The sequence below is a fragment of the Lycorma delicatula genome, chromosome 5, assembly GCF_047948215.1.
Source record: "Lycorma delicatula isolate Av1 chromosome 5, ASM4794821v1, whole genome shotgun sequence".
NCBI lineage: Eukaryota > Metazoa > Arthropoda > Insecta > Hemiptera > Fulgoridae > Lycorma > Lycorma delicatula.
The window spans coordinates 173,199,519-173,217,068 of NC_134459.1; the positions used below are offsets into that span (position 1 = coordinate 173,199,519).

At 30.5% G+C, this 17,550-nt stretch overlaps 1 non-coding gene across 1 annotated transcript; it reads right to left on the reverse strand.

Moving 5' to 3' along the window:
• Nucleotides 1–1,103: 1,103 nt before the first annotated feature.
• Nucleotides 1,104–1,174, reverse strand: TRNAG-GCC (transfer RNA glycine (anticodon GCC)). The gene has a single exon. It is a non-coding gene; the product is annotated as a tRNA-Gly (tRNA).
• Between the last annotated feature and the right edge of the window lie 16,376 nt (nucleotides 1,175–17,550).

Genomic DNA, 17,550 nt, shown 5'->3' on the forward strand with positions numbered 1-17,550 from the left:
TTGACTTATCCTAAATGAGTCCCTTATCTCGTCCCATCTATTACATTGACAATGTACTGCATACTATGTAAGTTTACGGAGCTTATACAAAATGTTTTCGTATTGGAGTGACAATAACTGTTCCACTGGTCTAGCGGTGAACACGTCTTCCCAAATTAGCTGATTTGGAAGTCGAGAGTTCCAGCGTTCAAGTCCAAGTAAAGTCAGTTATTTTTACACGGATTTTAATAGTAGATCGTGGATACCGGTGTTCTTTGGTGGTAAAAAGAAAAAACTATTCCACCCGTCCTATCAATCTGTTTCTCGCACGCAATGTGCACAACTATACGCCTCGCCGCCCGGTGTAACACGCAAAAGTCGTTTGATTTCTCTTCGTTTAGCCAACATCAGTTAATTATTTTAATATTTAATTAGTAGTTTCAGATAAATTATATATTAAGTTTTTCACCAAAATCAACCATAATTTCTATGAAATGTATGTAAAATAACAAAATTTACTAATAAAATTTACGGAAAAATGAGTAATTTTCAAAGAATTTAGTCTTTCTTCTTTCTTTTTTCCTGTTTAACCTCCGGTAATTACCGTTCAGGTATTACTTCAGAGGATGAATGAGGATGATATGTATGAGTGTAAAAAATGAAGTGTAGTCTTGTACAGCCACAGTTCGACCGTTCCGGAGATGTGTGGTTAATTGAAACCCAACCACCAAAGAACACCAATATCCACGTTCTAGTTTTTAAATCGGATAAAAGTAACTGCCTTTGCTAGGATTAGAACCTTACAACTTTCGAATTCGAAATCAGCTGATTTGCGATAACGTATTCATCATTAGACCAACCGTATGGGTTACTGCATTAAGATCGCTGAAACTCTCGACTTCGAAATCAGCTGATTTGCGAAGACGCGTTCATCACTAGACCAACCCGGGTGATAAGTTCAGCGCCCTAATCCAACAAATGAATAACCATGCTTTTAAATTTCTCCCCTTCTTCCTGTAGCTTTCTCGTAAAAATAATGTAATAAATAAATAAAAATATATTTCAAAGTTTAATTTAAAATATATAATTTCATTACGATAGGAAAACTACCTATAAAAAAAACTTGCATCGGCCGGGAATCGAACCCGGGCCGCCCGCGTGGCAGGCGAGCATTCTACCACTGAACCACCGATGCTTGTGTTAATCGTGATCATGGCATAAGAATGTTCTATTAATTCATTTTGTTATGAGAAATTCTTTCTTTTTCCTGTTTAGCCTTTACCGTTTTAGCCGGGAATTACCGTTCAAGTATTATTTCAGAGGATGATATGTATGAGCGTAAATGAAGTGCAGTATTGTACACTCTGTTCGACCCTTCCTGAGATATGTGGTTAATTGAAACCCAACCACCAAAGAACACCGGTATGCACGATCTACTATTCAAATCCGTATAAAAGTAACTTACCTTTACTAGGACTTGTAAAAGAATTTAGTATAAATTACTTATGCTGAACGGATTTAATTAACTTTTTTTAAAACAACATAATTCTAGAGTAAATGAAACATCTATCACAGATTTTCTTAATAAATAATTTATTTCTTGAAAAGCATTATTGCTTCTATAAATATAATATTTCTTATATTGCACGGTATTTTTTTGTTTGTCGAAATAACTACAAACAATTTGCTAGTTATAAATTGATTTGATGAATGTTAAGCGATTTAATTTCTTTCAATAAATATCATTTTAAATTATTTTTTCTTTGAAGTCAATTTATATTTTGCATTACTTTTTTTTTTAATCTCTCTCATGTTGATATGACAGAAGTATTTCATAAAATTTTCTCGCAATTTACATTAACTAAAAACGTGAATTATATACATTTTTTTTTTAAATTATAAGTTGTATGACATAAGATGAAGTTTGAGAAAAGCATAAAAGGTAGGGGAGTGACTACTGTGCAAAGGGAATAATCATAAAAATTTATTCTGTAATTTAACTAAATTTACTGAAATTTTCTTACTACTATTATTGATTATAATCGTATAATTTTTCCTTCTACTATTGACGTGATATAAGTTGTAATTACAATTACAACTTTAGTCATTTTTATTTGAAATTGGTAATATTTTACGAATAAATAAATTTTTTGTTGTTATCAATATAATATAATAATAAATTATATAAATTACTATAAGGACGATCAGATATATTACTCTACAACAAAAAACGAAACTTCCCCGGCATTTGCGTGGAAGAATCAAAGGAAACCGTGTAAAACCTTGATCGTAACAGCATTACAAAATACATAATTAGTTATAAAGTTATAAAAGATATGTAATTAAACTCTATATAAACTGATGAAATCATATTTAAGTAAATACAAGAACGTTCAAGTATTTAAAATGTATAAACATTCACAATTTAGAAGGCATTATTGAAAATTATTTAAGCTTATAGTTTATCTACACATTGGACCAGTTGCAGAAAACGTAAGAGGTTTTTTATTTTGTCTTTTTTTAAAAATTCATCCAAAGTGTAATATTTTATACTGTAAAAGACAATCTTTTAATTTTATTTTAAATAAATTGATTTTTTAAACGGTTTGGTAATTTAATAAAAATGCCAACGAAATCATAATAAGATCCTTTCTTGTAAGCCGAGGTATTGTTTTAAATAATACGATAACTGTTCCGTTGTCTGACTTGGTGGAGATGAATATTTTTATTGTTTAAGAATAAGTAAACATTCTTTTTAATAAAGATTGTACATTTATAAATATAAAAACAAGAATAAGTTAATATGTTTTAATATATATATTTTATTTAATATGTTTTTAAAATATTACTTTGCGTTGTACATTACTGTTTTTTTTTAAACCACCACTTACAGAGCAGACAATCAAGTCGTAATCTACTGTACTAAGCCATTTAAATTTTAAAGTCAAGTATTGCATTAAAGCAAACGATTTATTCAATAAATACGATATCAGAATAAATTTAATACGTTATATTAATGTAAATGTATTGACTAATTTGAAACCGAGTAAATATTTGTACGCTGTCATATTATATTAAACTTAAGTGTATAAGTGGTTTAAAATTTAGTGAAATCAAACCAATTAATGATTATTTATATTACATGTTTGTATTAAACAATATTTATAATAAATTATGTTATGTTATTCATAAAGGCATTGACGAAATAAAATTTTAGTTTTAACGGGTAATCATAAATTTGATATTCACTTACGACCAGAACGTTGTATTTAACGATTTCGTTTTAATATTTTTTATGTATATACCTTTTACTTTTCCTCTCCCTTTTACTGTTTTAGCCTCCGAACCACCGTAAGGTATTACTTCAGAGGATGAAATGTATGAATGTAAATGAAGTGTAGTCTTGTACAGTCTCAGGTTAACAGCCTGAGATGTGTAATTAATTGAAACCCAACCACCAAATAACACCGTTATTATATCGTTATCCACGATCTAGTATTCAAATCCGTATAAAAGTACGATGTTATAGTAACCTTTACTAGAATTTGAACGTTAGAACTCTCGACTTCGAAATCAGCTGATTTGCAATGACGAGTTTACCACTAGTCCAACCCGGTGGGTTACCTTTTAGTTTCCCGGTTATCATTTAATTGCTGCTGCAGGAGCTTATCTGTTAAGGGAAAGCATAATGATCGGTACAAAGTTTGGGTTCAGAATTTTTGCGAATGTACGGAGTGTTTGCAATTTTGGACTAAGGGGGTCTTTATATCCCTCAGTCCAAAAACGCAAAACAAGTTATAAACTTTTAATAAGATATATATGTACGAATTTTTGTAGATGCAAGTTAGCCTGTATTTTGATTAATATCCCCGGACCGGCTGAATATAAATTCTTCTAAAATAGCACAAAATATGTTTATATTTGGATCATTGATGTCGTTATATTTTGTATAAAATTAAAAAAGGAGTAAAAAAAATAATTATTCCAATAAACAAACTTTTAAGTCCCATCAAAACACAGATCTGAATAGGACTCGTATACGTAAATCTTTAAAACTTTTATTAACAAAATCCATCTGTATGTAGTATTAATATAGTCGGACTGGGAACCTTTTAAAATAATGGAATCTCATGGGATCCAACGTAAGAATTTTTTGTTCTTTCTGATAATTTACTTTTCAAGTAGAAATCTTTTTATAAATGTTATATGAAATGTGAAAGTTATATGGAAGTGAGACTTGGACAATCGGAGTATCTGAGAATCGATCCAGCCAGCCTAGAGATATCAAGTAAAAAACAGACAAACATATACGTAAGTATATAAATAAATAAATATATACATATGGACACGTATACCTGTATATATATATATATATATATATATATATATATATATATATATACGGAAGAGAAAAGATTATGGAGGTAGAAGAATTTTGTTATTTGGGAAGTAGAATTACTAAAGATGAACGAAGCAGGAGCGATATAAAATGCCGAATAGCACAAGCGAAACGAGCCATCAGTAAGAAATATAATTTGTTTACATCAAAGATTAATTTAAATGTCAGGAAAAGATTTTTGAAAGTATATATTTGGAGCGTCGCTTTATATGGAAGTGAAACTTGGACGATCGGAGTACCTGAGAAGAAAAGATTAGAAGCTTTTGAAATGCGGTGCTATAGGAGAATGTTAAAAATCAGACGGGTGGATAAAGTGACAAATGAAGAGGTGTTGCGGGAAATCGAAAGAAGAAAGAAGCATTTGGAAAAATATAGTTAAAAGAAGAGACAGACTTATAGGCCATATCTTAAGGTATCCTGGAATAGTCGCTTTAATATTAGAGGGACAGGTAGAAGGAAAAAACTGTGCAGGCAGGCAACGTTTGGAATATGTAAAAGAAATTGTTAGGGATGTAGGATGTAGAGGGTATACCGAAATGAAACGACTAGCACTAGATAGGGAATCTTGGAGAGCTGCATCAAACCAGTCAAATGACTTAAGACAAAAAAAAAAAAATATGAAAAGTACCTGTCGAATAACATTCTGAAATGGGACACGGATTTTTTTGATTTTATTAGCAATTATATTCCAAATACAGTATATAATTTTTTTGAGAAGGGATCAACAAGTAAATTTTTTTAAAATAAAAACGTCTTTTCATTAAGGAGGTCGAATATTTTTACTGAACAGTTTAGTTTTTCGAAATTTAATATCAAATCTTTTTCTTGTATTCAATCAGTCAAACCAATAAAAATACTACTTTCACTATCAATAATGATAATGATAATAGTAATAATTCATAATAACTTATATTCACAAATATTAATCTCATTTATTTTGTTTAATAAAAATTAACTTCATGGCACTGAATATTATTTGATTTTTGCATTCGTAAAGTCTAAAAGTAATATTTAAAATTTAATAAATTTTACTTAATAATTTCACTGTGTTATTTCTGATTTTAAAAAAATTATTGAATATATGGGATAAAGCTGGAAAAGTTTTGGAATCTTTTGTAGGTTTTTTATGTGTAGAATCATATATTAAAGAATAATAATAAAACCCTTTATATTTTTATAAAATGTCTGATAAAATTATTTTCTATATTAATAATAATAATAATAATGTTTACTATTATATTCCAGAATATTTATATTAATAAAAAGATTTTAAAACATAATAGAACGTCACTAGGCAGAAAATTATTTTCCTTCCATTTATACTAAAAGCTTCTTAAAGCTCTTTTATGGAAGATGACACAATTTTTAAATAAAAAATCTATTGCAAGGGTTTTTTGTTGTTATAAGAAAAATTATTTTCAGCATTAATATTTTAGTATTATACGTATATATATATATATATTATTTTTTTAATAATTATATTTTAAAATAATATTTCAGTTCATATTAATATTATATTTTATGTGATTAGTTATAACCGTTAAGACGTTTTACTTTATTCTCTATATACTTGTAAAGAATAGTCATCAAGATCACTGTTTAAGGAAAAGTATGGTATATGAGTAATTTTGCGAGCAGGAATTTTGCTGATTTTTATCTAATCAAAATAAATTTTTCAATTTTAGCATCGAAAAATTCCGTAAGGATGTACGTCCATATATAAGTGTGTATATTTTTCTATTTTTTTCTTGATATTTTCAGACTGACTGGACCGATTTGGGTGAAATTTGACACGGTGCAACAATTGAAGCCATGGAAACTATTTATTATTAATTATTTTTTATTTTTATAAAATTTGGTTATGACTGCAGGAAGATACGAACATTATGAGTCCAATATCTCAAAACTCTTTTATTTAATACTGTGAGATACTGATATATTATATTATATAATAATATCATTTATATAAAAATAAATGCTCGCAACAAAACACATATGTTAACAAAGTATGATGATCGTTAAGTAAATTTTCAACGTTTGATAAATGAAATTTAGCGATAACTTCTACCTAAAAACGATATATTATTCGGCATGAGGGATTGAACAAATCAAATATTCTAAATACAACGGGTAGCTATCAAACATTTCTTCAAAGAACATTAGCAGGTTGAGTGTTATGAGACCCAATTCTGGATCTTAAGTTATCTAAACCGCTGTGCTACGAGACAAGTTCTGATGTCTCTGTGAAGAAGTGATTTCCAATTGCCAAAGTCTCTTTTTTGGACAAAGCCTCATTCAAAAGATACTGAGCTATTTCCAAAATAAATATCAATTTTACATTATTATTATTATTCTCCATTGCTTCTAATCTGTGTGTATTCTTGTCAACTACTGGTCCCGCCGTTGACAAGGCAAGTTGACGTTATCTATTTTGACCTGCAAAAGGCGTTCGACAAGGTACCACATCATTTATTGCATCATAAATTATTAGATTTTGGCTTTAGCATGAGTTACATTCGCTGGTTTGAATCCTATCTGCGTGACAGAATGTTTAGGGCCTGTTATGGTGGTTCTATCTCACAGCCTCGTTTTATGTCTTCCGGAGTTCCTCAAGAGCCGTAAAAAATTCTCTGAGGATTTCATTAATTTTTTTTCTTGATGAATTAATTCACCGCAGAATTTCGAAGCTTCTTTATGGGAATATAGAAATAGAGTTTGTATTTGAAGAATTCCATGCTTGAAAGGGATTCGAACCCGGAATGTCAGAAACGCTACTACTCCGCCATCGGAAAATGTTTCCCTAAACAATAAATAAAAATGGTACCGACATTTATAATTCATTCTCCATTTTTCCAATTCGTTAATCAACTTGATCTTTTAAAAACTAGCAATCACTACATTTCATTTACAACTCTGAAATAAAAGTGAATTAAAACTACTTTTCTACTAAATTAATTAAACAAAAAAAGATAATTTACTATGGTATAGACTCAAGTTCACTGTATACGTATATACTAGTCAAACTGATGTTCTCCTGAACGATTCATATCGGCAGAAGCACTTAAAAAAATAAAAATTAGTTAATACAAATTTAATCTATGTTTTCTAACAAATGATCTCCAAAAAAGACGGAGTTAATATTGAAAAGATATAAAGTTGGACGCCATATTTAGAGAAAATCTGACAACAAAGTTGTCATACCTTCCTGGCATCGGGTTATTTATTCTTATAAAGTGAAAAAATAACGATACATGAAAAAGGTTTAAAAAATTCAAAAATTCTATATTTTTACATTTTAATCGGCTCCCCCACTCACAATGTTGCTACCAATGTATTTTTTTAGACCACCTGCACCACTACAACGCTTAGGAAGATATAAAAAAAAAAATCGGTTAAAAATTTGCAATAAATAAACAAATAGCTTTTTCGGTTTTTGGAAAAGGAGAGAATTTGGGGGAAATTTATTTTTAATGGTAAGATAAGCAAGTACGAATGTACTGAACTTAATATGAAGTGCGGTTACGTTTGCAAAGTTTTGAAAAAATTAACACGAAAGAGTTTCTTTGGTGTTTCTGGAAGAAATTGACCCAACTTTAACAACAAACTGCCCCATGTACACGATTCTTTGTACCAAATTTTATCAAAATAGGTTTATCCAGTCAAAAGTTATTAAGCTTTACACACGCCTACACATGTACATACATACGTATGTACGAATATTACTCCCACTGTGGTTTTTTTTTTTTGTGAGAAAGGATCACCGGGTCATGAAACGTCGAGAAATTAAAAAAAAAACTAATACCGTATATTTTAACTGATTACTACCTTACTTCTCTTGTGGTACAGGTGTAGAGCTACTATTATGCCAGGAAAACAAAATGTAAATTAATTGAAAAAGTTCAACAAGATATTTTTAAATCTTATAGAAAAATAAGTGAAGTTTTTCCAACTTAAAATATTTTATAACTCTTTCAGTTTCAGAGATGCTAATAGAGAAAGATTTTTAAAATGAAAATTTTTGTTAAGCTGCTAAAATAACAATCATTAATTTCTCAATTATTTATCAAAAATTAGGTTACAGTCCTGTCATATAAGCATATAATAATAATTAGGCTGATAAGAAGTAAGGAAAACTAACAGTAAAAATGTAGACGTATTATTTTTCTTGTATCAATACGCTGATGTACGTAAAAAAAAAAAATTACGTTAACAAAATAATTAATAGTCAGTATATATATTTCTTTGTAAACAAGAAACTAGCTATAATAGCTCTATATACCTGTCGCTAGGAAAGTATAGTTCTTGGTAAAAAAATTTGGTGTAGAGGTTTAATGCAATTATCGATGTTTCATGATCCTGTCTAATCCTCCGAAAAGCAGATGTAAAATTTCGGAAACGTGAATTTTTCCCGGATAAAGATCTCTGGACGGCCTGAACATTAAATGTGAGATATAATATATTTGATTCACAATGTGGTTCAAATATATTATATTCCGTATATGAGTTATCGATTACCATTAAACTTTTAATTTAATCAGGCAAGAGGGTAAGATAATTACCGCATTTTAAAATTTCAATTTTTTTTTGGGGGGGTGGGATTATAGAACTTAAAATTTGTTACAGTGGTTTACGAAGAATATTTAATAATTAGAGATAAATGAATATAAAAAAATATTATTTATTCAGTAAGAATGAAACTAGAATTACTTTTTCTGCATAATCCTCGGCTACATTTAGGCATTTGTCCCACTTTTCAAAGAGATTTCTTCTTCGAATAGTAAAGAATTTTTTACCACTGTGTCTAGGTTATTCTTGACTTAAGAAGGAGATGCCAACACCTCCCGACTCGACTTTTGAGTGGCTTCTTTGTATTTTGAGCAGTATCGTCGGCGGGCGTTATCATTCAAAAGGATTACACCTTTTCTGAGAGAATGAGTTTCCTTTTGATTTTATTTTTTATTTTATTTTCTAGCAGATCACATTACCACTCGCTTTTGAATGCAAGTTGTTCTTCTAGATAAACTGGGTCTTGTATTTTCTAAAACACCGTTAATATCGCTTGACCTAATGAAGCGTAGGTTCTGAATCTTTTTTGGCGGAGAACTCGAATATTTCCATTCCATACTCCTAATATTTTGATCCCAGCTCAGAATAATGAATCCAAGTTTCATTTCATACTTCCCAGCTGCTCTCTAGGCACAGGGGATTTTGGACTTATTTACATAGGTTCGGAAGGTGAGAATTTCCCGAATGAATTTATTTTGGGCAACACGATACCTTCGAGCATACGTTTTATGGGTGCCCCAGGTGTGCATAGGTGAAGGAGAAACTACGCCTGGGATGCCTAGTGCCAGAAACTACTGTCGATTATATGTTTTGTGGTGCGGGTGAGTGGCGGACTGTTGAGGAGTTAGCGACTGGGATCCAGAAGTCGAAGGAGAGGAGGAGTGTAGTGCTCTGCAGTCGTGCGGAACTATTGGCAGGGGAAGGGCAGCTCGATAAGGTGGATCGCACTCGACGAGTGATTGGGGACCCCGGGTGCCTTAGGAGTGGAGCCTGCGGCTTAGGCAGGCTGTCTAGGAGGGGGAAATTAAGAAGTATCCCGATAGTCCTGGTAGTGATATTCAACATTTGAGGCAAGGCGTAAAGACCATAATCTCGATGGAGATCCCCTGGGTAGTCCCCGTTGTAGGCACGGCAATGGCAGACCATAGTCCCGGAGGTTGTAGAAAACCGAGTCCCGGCCGCTTGGGTTGCTCTGGCGTGGACGGCACAGCCGAGCGCGCCAGGGAGTCCTGAGTGGTTAGAGGTGAGGCACCTCCCAGGACCGCATGATGCTAGACAGCAACTCCAGTTCTGGGAGATGGAGGAAAAAAGTTTCATTCAAGTTGTTATTCTATTCATGAGCATTACCTTTCATTAAATACTGTTACTTAAATTCCGTACAAATGTAAGCTTAGGTATCTTTTTGACTACATATTTCAGCAGTTCTCAACATTTTTACGCGTCTGTCCTTGGAATAGGATCGATAATACGATTTTATCATGCGTCAGTGGAAACTTCTACTGCTCTTTATTTATAATGAAAATCTGTGTCACACCCTGATTTTAACTGTTCAATCCATTTATAAAAATCTTTACGATTAATGTACTTTTTACCGTACTGGTTTAACATCCACGAGTGAATTTCGGCCGGTTTTAGACCAAAAATCTTATTACAGAACGCTATTTTTTCCAATGTACAAGTTTCAAGTGGAACTGACATTTTGAAATAAACAAAATAGGTTTTAATAATAGAAGTTATTTTTGAATAGCAGATATTTCTTTATATGCAGTATCTATTGTCAGCAGTATTAAACCAAATTAAAACTCTCAGTCAAGAAGACCTACTTTTCGTTTCCGACTATTTCGTTTCGCAATTTTTTTTATAAATTTTATTTAATATTTAAAACCAGTTTTACTATTAAGCATTGCAACAGATCAAACTATTTCTGTGAATGGGATTTGTATTAAGTTATAGAACCTTGCAGACAAGCGGGTAAGGCGGTACCCAATTTTAAATTTTATTAGTTTTTCGGTAATATCATTAAAGTGATTTTATATTAAAGCACGAAATTTAATTAAAATAACGGAAACATAAAACGAATTATCAATTTTAAGAATTCTAGAGCCCATAAGCAAAAGATATAAAATGGGACCAAGATTTTTAAAATAAAAAATATTTTTTTAATTTATTTTTTTTTAAATGTGTATCAAATTAAAATTAATATTAGTATTACGTCATTCGAATTACAAGCGTCAATCAATAAAGTGGTATCACACAGGACTCTGTACCGCATATTGAAATATTTATAGAATCCTTAAAAACAATCTTTAGAAATCGATTTTCAAACAGTTTTATATTTGATTTTATAATTAACTTAATCGATTTCAAGTAATAAAATAGCCCATAATATTTAATAATTGTATGGTGTATTTGAGATAACATTTCTTAAGGGCAAGCTAGTAAAATTAATCAATCCTTCGTCGATTTTTTTTTTATTTTACCGATGTAATACTTTTTTTCTAGATATTCATATATAAAAATTAAATTAATTCTAGTAATACTGTGTAGATCTTCAGAGACTTATTTATATGTACATAATATGCTTGCGACTACAACTGTAATAATTTTATTTGCATTGTTATTATAATAACGTGCGCATTTTAAGTGGCATATTTTCTATTATCTTTCTACTGGTCGTCGGTCGTTCCGTCTAGAAAATACTTGTTTTATTTTATGCAAGTCGACGCCCCTACATCCAATAAGAAGAGGTTACGCGATATTTCATTTATCTTTATTTTATTGAAACGGCCTAACGTCTAAGAATTGTAAACGGGGGTTGTTTTGGCTTTTATCCAAGGGGGTGCATAAGGAGCTGCATCAGCGTAAGACAAAAAGGACTACGGATTACGCGAAAAGAGAGATAAACTGTACGAGAGAGATGAACAGAACAAAAAAAGGAGAGGGCGAGATAGATGAAGAACGGCAAGTTGCCAGCTGCACATATTCAATTAGCAATATTCAATTGGCAGCGATCTACAGCCCATTTTGTATTCGCCATATAAATCACTCGCCCAATTACAACGGTTGGCACTGGATTTGTAGTCAATTCTGTATGTCCATTCGATCCTTTACATATACCACCGCACGAGCGAGTGTTTAGTTGTTTTAACTAAATCTACTACACCGCTGCTGTTGTCCGATTTAAAGACAAAAGACTATTTGTAAACGGCCTATAATTAATGGTCGAATTAATTTATTCACTTTGAAGCATTAGCATAACATGTTATACGTTTATGATTTACTGAATATCCGTTTTACATACCCGATGAAAAATCAGCAGATAAAAAACCGATAAAGGTATATGAAAAAAAATTATTATCGGTCGTAAATACAAAACGGTCGTACTTCAGCATTACCCTTATTTTATAACCAAAATACACTGCACTACCGCATAGTTGCGGTAGCTTTATTGACGAATTATCGCATGAGAATCCACCCTCTAGAAGAATTTCAGATTCTAATATAATTAAATTTGTACGATAAAGCTTTAAAACCACATAAATCCTTACATAGCAAATCCTTCTCTTCGAAACTATCCCATTTGTTTCGGTATAAGACTACACCAAGCACGTAAAAAGTCTCATATTTTTGTTTTGTTCATAACGCAACACAAACATTTTAAATTAAAAAGCTAAAATTGTGATACATCTTAAAAAAAATTTAAGTTTGTAACTTCCCTAACCAAAATAGCGGAAGTATATCCCCAAGTTGTGGTTGTGGTCTCGTAAAAGAGTGGTACCGAAAAGTACACCGTATTTATGTAGAAACATTGGTGAAATTATATTTATTTATTTATTTTTAGTGTTTCACGTTTGTACAGTTATTTCACAGATTTGTAGATTACTTATTAAACTAGCTGTGGAAAGCATTAAATGGTTGCCTTTTTGGTAAGGATTATCGTAATCCAGAGGTTTATGAATTTTTTTTCAACGTCATTTGAAACATGTCGCTATCTTACCTTTTTCATTCAAAATTGTTAAATTCCTCCATAGGGGTCTTTTGGGTGCTTGCGATGTGGTGGAATCATATTGGTAAAGATATGTCGTTTCCAAGTAGGCGCATCTGCAAAATTTGTTTTTCTACATATTATTTTCCTAATGTGTACGTTCCCATCTCTTCAACTATTGAACAATAAGCACCCTCCCCCCAACCAGCTGCCCAATGAGATGAGGATGATATCACATGTAAATAAGATGTAGTCTTGTACAAACTCAGGTCGGCCGACCAATCCCAAGACGTGTGGTTAATTGAATCCCAACAACCAAAATATGCGTGACTAGAGGAGGAGATTTTTAGCGGGTGAGAGCCCTGCACTTGCCGTCAGAACGAGCCTGGCAGACCTTTTTCCTCCCCCAACGGAAAACAGAAAAAAAACCAGCAAAAACAACGTTATCTACTTTATAATATTCAAATCCGTATAAAAACAAGTAACTTTTACTAGAATTTGAACCTCAGACCTCAGCATTGAAGATCAGTTGTTAAACAACTGATTTGCGACGACGATTTAACCACTAGACCAGCTCGGTGAGCTGGTTTTCTATATTTTTAAGTTTTTTATATTGACCAGTTCAACAGTTATATATGAGGTACCGTACTTCAAGAACAGTATGTATATATTTTTCAAAGGTTTTCTACGAAGTCAGATACATCACGTTAAAAAAGTGGTGCATAATTTCAGTAAATAAAAGGTTATAATTTGTTTAAATTTATTAGTTTCAAATAGATTTTAAATTTCAAAATGTTTAATTTTCAAATAAATTTGAAACAAAAATCATTAAATCTAACAAATCGAATACAAAAAAAATCAATACAAAACAAAACTAAAATCAAATTTTAAACAAAATGAATTGAAAAAACCATTATTATTTAGATACACATCGCTGTATGTTATTTCTTAACTCTGAAAATAAATAACTTAAGTGGTTTTCATCAGTGGTTTAAATTTAAAAAGAAAAATCAGTCAAAAATATTCAATTCATAGAGATATTTTTACTAGTTTTTCCTCTTTGAAAACGAAAATGTTTAAAGAGAATAAAAGATAATTTGGTTCATTTTATAAATTGAAGTACAGAAAAATCATTTGTAGCCTAGAATAGCGTGGAACCGGTCACAAAATTTGTTTTTAAAAATAATAGTCTTAAAAAATTTACCAAATAAATAGAAATTAAATATATTAGGGATTTTACTTTATCAATAATGATGCGAGAACTTACAATTTACAACAACAATTTACTTACAACTTACAAAAGAAGTGTATACTAAAATCACGGTCGACAGATTGAAACTGATATTAAAACGGTTTAGAAATTTTAAAATTAAACGTAAACTTCTTATCGGGATTCTCTAGAACGACAATAGTCATTTATATATTTTTTAATATTATTCCAAAATTATAATAGCATTAAATTGCTATTCCCTCATTTAAATTTTGTTTACGCTAGGAATAACCGAACTGTGTTCACACAAAAAACTACGGTTTTTTTTTTGAATTTTTTTTTTTTAAAGCCAGCATTTTTTTTTATTTCAGTAATTTTAAGCTCTATTTGTATCTTTATGATAAAATAATTCCTTTGAAACTTTGGAGGCTCACATATCAGGGCCTTTTAAACGATTAACATATCCACTAAAACTGATTTTAAGTAAATTATAATCCAAAATTCAAATTTAATTTGGGGGTTCCCTAGTCTCCCGTTAAAGCCCAACAGGGCTAGGAACGAGGGGGTGGTGTGGCGACCGGTATCGTCACAAGGCGGGTTTCTTACCCAACGGGGTTGGGATGGGGTCTCCCTAGTGTCCTGATGACGCTAGGGAGACCCCAGGGCTATGGAGACGCTAGGGTGGAATGCCTCTACAGGTGGCTAGACAGGGAGGGCAGGCTGCTCCCAGGACAACTTGAGGTGATCGAGTGATGCTTAATTGCCGGACTGGTTGCCTTAAGAGTGGTTAAACCAGAAACAACAAAAAAAATTAAAATCCACATTTTAAAAAAAATTGTTTTTTTTTAATTTGGAACTCTTCCAACAGCGGACGGGTATTAGATTATTTTAATGACTTTATTAATTCACAATATACGTTTTGAGGATTAAAAATTTGAAATTGGGAAAAAAAAGGATTTTTTCATTTTCAGAGCATTCGGGTAAAATCAGTCTTTAAGAAAATATTCCCTAAGTGGTAATAACAAATTAAAAAAAAAAACAACTTTATAAAATCGTTTAAAAACACAAATATACAGCTATAATATTCTAAATAAACAAATAGTAATTTTCTGTGAAAAAGAGAACGTTTTGACATTTTTTTTCAAGAAATGCTAAAGAGTAAGAGCTACTAAAAAATTAATTTTTTTTTACATTTTAAATGTAACCGGTAATTTTCGAGGTGGTTTTAAATTTAAATTTTAAACAATTTTTTAAACATTAAAAAAAAAATATTTTTTGTTAACAGTGACCATTGGGGAAGGACGGGCAAAGAAAATTTATTTTGGTTTAAAGGTCTATTGATGTAGAAAAAATAGTTGCAAAAAACTTATCCATTAATTCCTTATCTGAAGCAAGATATAACTAAATATATAAAAAGCCATTTACGAGGGAGGTGGTGAATATTAAATAAAAAATTTAGTGATTATCTTAACCAATCTTAACAAGCAAAAAAAAACTTCAACTCTTGTAAGAAAACATTTTTGCTAGAGTCCTAGTAAAGATTTGAAATTTTACTTCGTGCAAAATGCTCCCATTCCTTTTTCCAGCGTTTGCAAAAATGTTACATTCTTCCCTCCCTCCCACCAGAAGATAGTACCTATCTACCAGGTTTTTGTAGAAAATTGGTGAAGGGGTTCAGAGTTATAAAACCAAATACTGGCCGATATACATATATGCACAATCGTCCGTCTAACAAAAGTAGTTTATTGGACTTGTGAGCATCGCAATATAAAAATATTTCCACAGATTATTTAGAATTTATTTAAATCGAATTTTTTGTGTTACTTTTTTTTAGTTTCTCCTTAAGGCATAAAAACTTAAAAGATCAAGTTTTAGATTTGTTTTTACCATCTATATACTTTCACGTTACATCTGCAACAGGGTATGTCGCTATAACCGGAAAAGTAAAAATATGCTAAAAATACTTGTTTTTAAACGTTTCGTTAGAACTGTTTTATTTGTCGATTAATATTTTTTCATTTCTTTATGTTAATTTTTCCGCAATGTCTCCTGATGATGATTGTTTATCGATCGAATTAATCTGCGAAGTTTTAAACTTTATATAACATGGAGAGATACTCTTTTAGATATAGTTAAAAGAAGCAGAAACAGGAACAGGAACCTAAGGATAAAATAAAGCTAATAATGAACTATAGTTAAATAATTAAATTCATATTAAAATTTTATAATATTTTTTTTTTTTTTATTAGATTCATATTTTAACCGATAATATTTACGACATCCTATGATGGTGGGTAAATGTAGATATTTTCCCCCTTAATCTAAACGTAGATTTCATTTCCCTCTTGCTATTGCCATTAAATTCTATTATATACTGTATAATCTCTTCTTTTTTTAGAAGGGGAGAAATAGTAAAGAGTAAATTGAGTTTCTGTAGAACGACTCGTTCTTTCATTCGACAGTAAAAATCATCGCGTACTTGTTCATTATGTTGATTTAGCTCTTGTTTTTCAAACCGATTAAATGTCCTGATGTAATGTTAAAATCTTTTATAATTAAGGGAGTTATCTTATTTTAAAACAAAAAATAATAAATAAATAATCTAAAAAACACAACTTTTATACTAATTTTAAAACAAACTTTTTAATTATCTTTGAAATATACATGAGTATAAACGAATTAACTACGTAAATTCATCGTTTAAAAATATTTTCTTTCTTTTTTTTTGTTTGAATTAAAAAAAAGGTTGCATTGTAATTTGTTTTAATTTTCTTTTTAGTACGCTTACAGAATTTCATCTTCGTTCGTAACGTTTTTGTTTTTAATTTATAAAATTAGTTGTTATCCGATTACAGAAATAGACACGTTACGCATAATATAAATATTTAATCGCTACTAGGTTTTATTTGTCTTACTTTTAGTAAAAAATAATTATAAAGAAATCTTAATAATTTTTATTTCAGTTATTTTATTTGTTTTTTATTAAAAATTATTACTGAGGCGATCTTACTTCCACCAATAAATTAAAAAAAAGATAAAATTTGTTTAAAAACACGTAAACATATTTTCCCTTTTCCATAATCTTATTCATAATTGTAATCTCTTCCGTTCACCAAGCGTTCTGTCGTATCCACTAATAAACACCTTCTTCTCATACGATGTCCTAGCCGGTTCCTATTCCTGTAATCTGAAGGAACAAAGCTAGAAAAGTATAGCATGGCTTTCTCGGCTGTTAATAATAAAAATTTTAAAGTTAGAGCCAAAAAACAAAAATAAAACAGGATGTATATGATTTTAAAGGTGAATAAATTTTTTAGAAAATTTTTCCGAAAAAAATTTGATTAATTAAAGTTTTTTTCGATATATAAATTCCCTTCAATAAAGACTAAACAAGAAAACATTTTCAAAAAA